This window comes from Rattus norvegicus, chromosome 8 (genome assembly GCF_021556685.1).
Source record: "Rattus norvegicus strain SHRSP/BbbUtx chromosome 8, alternate assembly SHRSP_T2T, whole genome shotgun sequence".
Taxonomy (NCBI): domain Eukaryota; kingdom Metazoa; phylum Chordata; class Mammalia; order Rodentia; family Muridae; genus Rattus; species Rattus norvegicus.
Window position 1 is genome coordinate 99746458 of NC_141541.1, and position 7798 is coordinate 99754255.

The following is a 7798-nucleotide window of genomic DNA, read 5'->3' on the forward strand; positions in this document are numbered from 1 at the left end:
AATAAAGCCTTTATACCTTCCACTGACAGGTCAGCCACTGAGGCCCTGACTTACGACCTTTTCAGGGCCAGACAATGGTTAACAGCTTTCTCACCTTGTCTCCACAGACAGATCTTATGGAAATTGCCATAAGTAGCTTGACTTCCACAAAAGATAGGCAGTTAGAATGGATATATGTCTAGATTGAAATACCAGCTCTTGGGTCCTTACTACAGGTCTCTTGTTCTCTGGATCCCTTCTCATGGGTGGGGGAGGAGTGTACGTGGGAGGCACAGTACGGTAATGGAATCTGCCCTGAAATAACCTCGTTGGGCACCAGTGCCATGGCCAAGGTAGACTCCTCCTCCACCCTGGGGGAACAAATCGAAAAGAGCTTGCAGTTGCAGGGCTTTCTGTATTAGGTTTTTCTTGATGAAAGACAAGTCGTCAGGGACATTTCATAACCTTCTTAGGGACAGTTCCACTTACTCAGTAGGTATGCCTGGGTCCTTCTGCCCCAGCTATCACAAAGTAAACTTCGCCTGTGAATAAAAATGTTCTTGCTCCAGCATAAGTTCTACAGGCCTCTTCTGACACTGAATCTGGAGCCTTCACAGTGTTTTAGGACTCTAGACAATTTAAGGTCCTAATTTGCAACCTGCTCAGCTTGTTAGAAGTCCAGAGACCACAGGTGTACTCTCTCCTGTCCTCTGGCCTGGTGTATAGTGAAACACTATACACCCCTTTTTCCCCTGCCTGTTCAGGCAGGAGCTTTGACTGGTGACCAGCAACTCAGGCCTTGGTCTTCCGAAGGAAGCCAGGACAGTCCTGGGCCCTAAGAGAACAATACAAGTATTAGGATATCAGCTGCCCTCGCAATGATCACGCGTTCAACGATTTTGTTTTCACGGCTGAAGGGGCTTTTTTCCAATGTAAATCAAGCGCTTTAGTTATTAAGGCTGAACACTAATCTCCAACAACCTTGACATAATGTGGCCGGGGCGCGCTGGCCCACTTCGCACCTGCAGTCTGAATAGGGCTCCTTGTCAATGGGGGACACGCTTGTTGCCCCTGCTTGCAAAAGAGGGGAGTGAATAAGTCAAGCTTTGTGAATGCCCATGCGCGCTCTCCCTCTTGCCTTTGATCACCGAAAATGTCTTCTAATTTGTCCCTTTTTCATTGTAACAACGTTTTCAAGGCCCTTTCTATTTTTCCAAACCCCATCTTTATAAAGAACATAAATCGCGCCCCGAAAACAAAAGGGGAGCGCCCGCTCTAACTGTCCCTGTCTCTCTTCAGTGCTTCCTGCAGGTTCTTGCAATTGCTGGAAGGTCCCAATGGTTCAAAGCTCCAGATCTGGGCTTTGGACTTTTTGGAAGGGAGAAGGTAGAAAGGAGGAGGAGGAGAAGGGGGCGGGGGTGGCAGGAGGAGGAAGAGATGGGGAGAGGAGGACCCAGAGTGGACAGACTGGAGTGAGGGCGATTCACCTTTACTAAAGGCTCCTTTACTAAAGTCCGGGACTGACTTTCCTCCCCAGGTATTCCGGGTCTCTCCTAACTCAGCAGGGTCCCTAGACAATGTAGAAGTGGAAAGGAGCAATTCATTTTTCTCACTTAAAGCAGGCGTGAGACTCCACTCTGCCCACTGGTTTCATAATCCTTTCTGCCCTTCTAGCCCTTTCCTTCAATCAGCTGCCATTCTGCATCCTCCAAAGAGCCCAGGGACTTGGCAAACATTCCGGAAAGCTCCCTGTCCCCTACTCGCAGACAAATCCCAAATATTCTGAAGGAAATTCAGAAAGCAGTCTAGAAAGCCCAGAAAAATCTTAACAGGAAAAACAGATTACTGTTTTACGCGGCCTCACAAAGCAGTCTCCTTGTGAGATGCTGCTTCTTTTCGAGATTAGAATTCATTCTCCATCTATACGGGAACACACAGGCATTAATGACGTCGACGTCTCATTTGGTGGCATATTAATTGTTAGACTGCAAATCAGTGGGCAATCCCATTGCTCCTCCCTCTCCAGCCTCACTCCTAACACCTGTCCAGCTTAGGTTTCCAATATCCTGGAGAAACCTGTTACCAGAATATGTTTTCTATTAGGGGTTTTCCTTACTCCTCTTACCTAGATCAAATACTGTGTGTGTGTGTGTGTGTGTGTGTGTGTGTGAGAGAGAGAGAGAGAGAGAGAGAGAGAGAGAGAGAGAGAGAGAGAGAGAGAGAGAGAGAAAGAGAGAGAGAGAATTTGGGTTTCTTTTCTTTCCTCCTGTCAGTTATTACTTTCGCGCATGCAGTCTCCCAGAATGAAAACTAACATCTCCCACGAATACAGTTTAACACACGTTGTTGTCTGGCCAGGAAGCATGATTCCTTCAAGAAAGAAGTCAACATTTGTTTTCCACATTAAAGGGCGTTTAGTTGCCAGCAGATAAAATAATTCTAAGGACCACTTTTTAATTCGATGGATAGCAACCGCAGGGGTCTAAAAGAAAATAACGACGATGGCTATAGACACAAATAACTAAATTACAAAAACGTTAGCATATCTCTAGGCTTCATTAATATGTAACAGACTCCCCAGTTAATCTCCAAAAGCCAGTGTTCCCCCTGTAAAATAGCACTCTGGGACGAATTGTACATGAGATCAATCACTGCTAATGTAGGAAGGTTTACGGCAAGAAAAGGGAAAAGCTATTCACACCTTCAAATAGAAGCTTTTCAGATTTAAGAGTAAGGGCCATACATCACCAAGAATAAATGATTATGAATTGATAAACACTCCCTCCAGCGATTAGCTATGTGATGCTATTTATCATTTCTTGGGTGGCAACGGTTGAATTTTTTTCTTCCCCTTTGCCTACTTTTAAAGTCATTTGACTATCCGGAAAGAAAAATCTGAAATGCAGAGCAGAAGGGGGGGGGCACATGAAAAAGTTTGTAAGTCATCACAATGATCCCTGTGCTGAAAAAAACCCATGTGTATTCAGAGACCCAAGCAGAGCAGCAACCAGTTTGCTCCTTTGTGGTCTCCTTGTTGCTTGGGGGTGGAGGGGAGAGTGCTTGCACACTGGAACTGACAAATCAAACTCTATTCATCTATCTGTCTTCCTCATTACATGTTCTTTTTCATAGTCCTCACATACAAGAAGTTTACCATTGATGAGAGGAATTATTAAACCTATTCTCTCTTTCCCTTCTTCACTCTTTCACCTTCTCCTTTGAGAAAGAGGGAACTCTGCTTGAGCCACAGAGTGTTCCAGCTCTCTCTGTACTAAGCTGGAGCTGGGAGGGAGTCCTCCTGCTGGCCACAGTTGTCTAGGGAAACCAGAGTTCACATTCAGGCACGGGGTGGAAGACTCCTGGAACCCCGCTTGCTGTTTGCAACACAAAAGCATATGCAACCCCTAAAACATTCCAAGAGCGACAAAAGACTGGAGCAAAGGGCTGACTTAACCCCAGTTACAGCTAACAGCCCACCGCCTTGCCTAGTCCAGGTCTGGAGGCTAAAGGGACAATTCTAAGAACAATTTTCCACAGGAGTTAGACTTGGAGCTAGGCTAGGACAGCGGTGTAAGGAAGGCAGAGAGCAGTCCTTGGTGGTAAAGTGAGAATCTATTCAATGTAGGTTGAAGGGCACCCATGCTTCTAAAAGGTGAGGTCAGTGACAATATCCCAGTCTAGAGCTGCCTGTTTACCCAAGGTTGACATACACAGCCTTTGGTGGGACAGGACTGCTATCTTTGTCTAAAGGTGATAGGAATGTCTGTGAAAATTCTCTATAGTTGGTCATCAAATATCTGTTAGGAATCCAAATGAAACAGGGACCTGCCCACTGTTCCCTACTTTCAGTAAATGCTGGACTCTTCAAAAGGCACACAGTGTACCTCCTTTAGTGACAGTCCACTTTTGGCAGTTGAATTGGGACTCTGTGGAAATTCTTCAAAGGTTCCTATGCCTTGAGGATGTTCAAACCAGAAGGGGGTTGAAGCTTTGGAGGCCAATGTGGTGTGTGTTATCAGAACCCCTGAGTTGAAGAAAAACACTGGGAACATCCACTGCCTATTTCAGTTGATGTCATACAATGCGACCTAAACTATGTCTGGGCTCTGTTTTATTAGTTTGACAATCTGTGCATTGTGGCTTTGGGCTGTAAACTTGTTACAATAGTTAAGTCCCCTTTGGGAATGGTTCAGGTGAAGGTACAGCCTCAACCTTGTAACTTGTTTGGTGATTATAGAATGAATCTAGAACATTTCCTTATAAGCAAAGCTCCATTCCAGGCTTACATTAATAATACATTTCGAAGATAATTTTTTTAAAGCAAGACCCCTCAAGAAAGTCAGTAAAAGCAAAAAAGAACAAAAACAGTTGAAGACTGGATATAAAATAACTAATCAAGGACCTCAAGGCTCAGAATATACGATGGTGCTACCAGGAAATAAATTAGTGGGTGGGAGAGTAAGAGAAAGTATATCTTTGATGTTTTATTTGTTTTTGGTGTTTCATTGTGTAAGCTTTTCTTATCTTTCCCTTCATGGCAATTTTGTGTCATTTTGATAACTCCTGGCAGGTTGGTGTGCTTGAAGGGTTGACTCAGGCCATCATCCCCATCAGGAAATGATGCTTTCCCTTACTTTTTAAAGCTGGAACAGTTCTGTGACTTACCGAAGAGGCATGCACAAAAAGAATGGCGTCAGAATCTAGGGAAGGAAAACATATAACACTCCTTTCGAATCTCCCACCAAAGAAGTCTTTAATACTTTGCACTTCATACTGGCTTCAGGAAAGAAAAAGTACAGTGATAATAAACCCTATAAAAATGAGCAAGTTGTCACCATGAAGATTTAATTTTACAACTCCAGCAAAGAATATTACGCATCTATTTTATATTGTTTTTTATTCTTAAGTTTAAATTTTAATGACATTATCTTCTCATGTAAAGTCTGTTTTGAAATAAAGGATTCCTTTTTATGATATGTTTCTAATAGTGAAAATCTCTGAAGATCTATAATGTTATTATTTATCTGAGGTCTGCAGCTCTGAGAGCTGTATACACGATGTAATTGCTTTAACATGTTTTCATAAATTACATTCAGAAATGTGTCATAGTAAATTACCTTTGTAATAAAATGTAAAAAATGCAAATGGCTGTTGTCTTTATTACGTTTTAAGCCATTGGTTTATCTGCACTATTTCACTTGTCACTTGCACAATATGTTGGCTGAAGGGATGGCACAGTTTGACAGCAGAGAGCTGGGTCCTGTGTGTAATCTTGCAGGCACGTACAGTTTGGGTCATTTCCTCATCTCCCGCAGAAAAGACATTATCCCACTCATATTTACATACTTTTCAATATTTGTCAAACAATCATAAATTATAAATTAATGAAATGTTCGACAGTCTTTGGAGATCAGACTAATGAAGACATTTACCTTTTTGGTGATTTTGAGTCTCATCTTCCTAAGTTTAATGACATTTCAATGCTCATGCTTTATTAGGCTTTATTAGATTTGTCCTCCACTCCCGCTGTCATTCAGATGTCTTTGCAGAAACATCACCTGCTTCAGGTAGGAGAACAAATCTACTCTGATAAGGGACCCTTCAAAACAGGGACCCTTTGGCCTTATTTTAAAGAATTAAGGTCAAGTTCAATTTCAAAGACCACTGGAAAATTTTTACCTGCCCTTAATGTTCTAATGAGGCATGGCTTGCTCTTATGTCACTACCTCACAATGCTCTGACATAAGGACCCTCCAAAGAACAGTAACGTCAAATGACCTACAGGACACAAGTTAGAAATGGGCAAGAGAAAGTCTAATCCAATTTCACTTTCTGGGATCTTGTGGAATCTACTTTAGATGGGCTGAGATATGGTTTGTCACTTGTCATACCCATACCATGGCTTGAATCATAAAGGATGGGGCAATACTTAGAACTGCGCTTAAATCAAGGGGTCATCTCACTCTTCTCCTCTGGATCTAGTTAAACTGAAAACCCCTCTTCAAAAAGATGATACTAACCACCGATAATGTGCTGACCTTATGACCCCAGGGGAAGTGTCAGGTATGTGTCAGCTTAGCACAGGGCAGGAAAAAGACCTCAGACGTGTCGTATATCTACGAAGCTGACATGCTTCTCTGGGAAAAAAAAATGTTGGCTCACCATGCTCTCATTGTGATCGATGGCCATTCAGCTTTTTAATAAAATTATAGATGATGAATTTAGCTCAATCCAGAGAGGTCAAATGATCAGCTTTGACTTAAGATTCAAGTAGTAAATTACATGGAACACGTGCCTATCAGTGCCACCCATTCCAGCCCAAATGGAGGAGGGCCGGGGCTTAGTGCCATCTGACTCTAGACAAAGGACAAGGAGTCTAGGAAGTAGAAGTGTCAATGTCTTTGTCATCAAGTTGCGTAATTTTATTAGTCCTCTTTCAAATTTCATCAACCCATGTTAGTACACACACCCCCTACTGGGTCACCAGACTGGGTCCTGCTTTCCTTTAGCCTGATCCACAAGAAGTGTGCATCACTCAGGGCATTGCTGGTGTTGGTTTAGGTGAGGAAGTGACACAGACCTGCAGGCTGCTCCCAGTCCTTTTCAATTATATTTATAGGGAACAAGCTCTGCAGGTTTATGTGGACAGTGAGGGGCACAGAAAGTACATCTTCAAAGTGACAGCCCTCTGAATCCCTAAGACTTCCGTAAAGGACACTTATTAAAAACAACTGTCATTTTATTTAAGTTTTGCATGGAGCATAGTGCTGTCCAGGTGAAGCTGGACAAGAGGGGCTGAGGATCTTGCCAGTTTCCTCATCAAACAGAGAATTAAAATCCTCTCTTGGCCTCTTTGTAAAATAATGCACAAGGTGTACAAGAAAGACAAAGTGACAATGAAAATCTATGAAAATGTTAGAAATTGCTTCAAACTATTTCCAAGAGCTACTTTTTAAAACACACAATGGAGAGTTATTAAGAAACTTCTTGGTGAAGCGAGCATGGCTTCTGCAATCATCAAAAATTGATATGTACTGCTAGTAAAGTAATTACCCGCCATCCTGAGGATAAGGGAGCCAGCAATTGTTAATCCACTTGCACACCCGTTGACTTGCAGCATCAAGCTGCAAATGGCTTAATTAAGTCATACACGTGGACTATGCCATATTGCACCATTGCATTATGCACACTATATCTCAGTTTATTGGGACAATTAATGCCAGGGGCCCACCTTAGGTGGGAGCTTCACCCCCCTCCCCAACACCCAAGTTCTTTGTGATTGATGCTCCTTAAGACGGAAAGCTATCGGCAAATGAAAATGAAGAGAGAGGCACTTGCTTGGGAGTGGGGGCAAAGATTTGTCCTGCATAAATTATTGGGGGCCAGTAGAACTGTAAAATGGGGTGCTACAAGAGTTTAGGCAAATCAATTGCTTTGAACGCTGTTCCTGGATTTGGTGCTGTTGCTAAGGGTGAAGCGGTGCCTTTGAAACTATACAGAACAGAAAGAACCCATTCCTTACAATCCTGAGAAATCTCTAGACCAGATTTGTCCGGACAGAGATTCAAATCAGTTCCACCCCAATTCAACAAACATCTTCAAGGCACCACTAGCTTGTTTTCTTTTGAATTTAAACTATAGATAACTTCCTAGTTTTCTTTAACTACAAATGACAAAGAAGGGAAGTTGTGTCTGGGATTTCCTCTCTGTCCCATTCCATTCTTTGATGTTGAAGTATTCCAGGAGAAAGCATCTGGAATAACTGTTTCTGGAAGGCTCCAGAGCCTTGGCAGCAGGGGCAGGATGCGATGGGGAGATG